We start from the raw sequence: 1,300 nt of genomic DNA, 5'->3' as shown, positions 1-1,300 counted from the left end.
AGATGAATAGAGGGATAAAGATAAAAAGATATAGACGTTGCTGACGCTAGAAAACAAGAAGTAAATATTTTACAAAAACTTTCAAAGATGTGAATCTAATATAAAAAGCAATATTTTCTTTTTTTTATGACCAATGGATGTAAGGGAGACAATCAGTTTCTGAAAGTTACTTCGCAAAAAGTTATTTCCCTTCTCCACGTAACCCAGGAACAGGTGTTTTCTTCCCTCAGGGAGCCTGTTACTCATTGTGTGAAAAATTTCAAGAGTCTAAAACCATCCCTGGAACATAAGTAATGTTCCCAATTTGGAGAAAATTAGTTGAAAAATACGGCCGTTATAATCTTTTACACATACACACACAGAACGGGATTTATATTATGTGTGTGTGTGTGTGTGTGTGTGTGTGTGTGCACATCAAAAAGTATTCACACATTCACACACAATCCCGGGAAGAGGTCGTGTCACTTTCATACAGGCCGGTTTGATTTTTGCGATAAACTTAACCGTCAAAGGAAAATGTATAACAATAGAATAAGAGAAATTACTTTTAGCAATAACGATGAACATTTTGGAACCGATCGATTTACTGAAAATTGGTAGAATCTAGAAAATATAATAGCAACCGAATTAAAACAAAACTTATTTGATGTAGTGGTTTGTAAACACAATTTGTTTGTTCGTGTGTTTCTATTGAGTTGCCCACTTGAGTCTATTCTTTACCTTTTACTTGTTTCAGTCATTTGACTTCGGCCATACTGGGGCACCGCCTTCAAGTATTTTTAGTCGAATGAATCAACTTCAATACTTAAATTTTTGTTTCTTTTAAGGGTGGCACTTATTCTATCCATCTCTTGTGTCAAACCGCTAAGTTATTTCCCGTTATTTTAAAAATTCTATACAGCATATTTTTATGGTTACGACCTATATGTGTTTCCACTGCACAGAGTCTATGATTCCTAGTAGTCATAGACGTTAAATACTAATCAATGCAGTAGCCGTAACCTGGACCATTACTGAGAGCTACCACGGTATCCACCCAGATAATATACCCCTCTAAACTCACAGTATATATATATATATATATATATATATATATGGGGCAGACGGGCCGCCGACTGGCAGACCGTTTCACCGAACACCTAAGGGACGTTCGGCTAGGTTCGGACTCCCCCGTCGCCCGTCACTTCCACTTGGCCAACCACCCTCCCCCTAACATCTCCGTTTTTGGCCTCGCCCTGCACCATGGGTCCACTCCCTCGCGACTCCACTTGGAGCAACGCTATATTTTTAGCCTTAATTC

Source organism: Octopus bimaculoides, chromosome 20 (genome assembly GCF_001194135.2).
Source record: "Octopus bimaculoides isolate UCB-OBI-ISO-001 chromosome 20, ASM119413v2, whole genome shotgun sequence".
Lineage (NCBI taxonomy): Eukaryota > Metazoa > Mollusca > Cephalopoda > Octopoda > Octopodidae > Octopus > Octopus bimaculoides.
Note: the sequence above shows the minus strand (reverse complement) of the source record.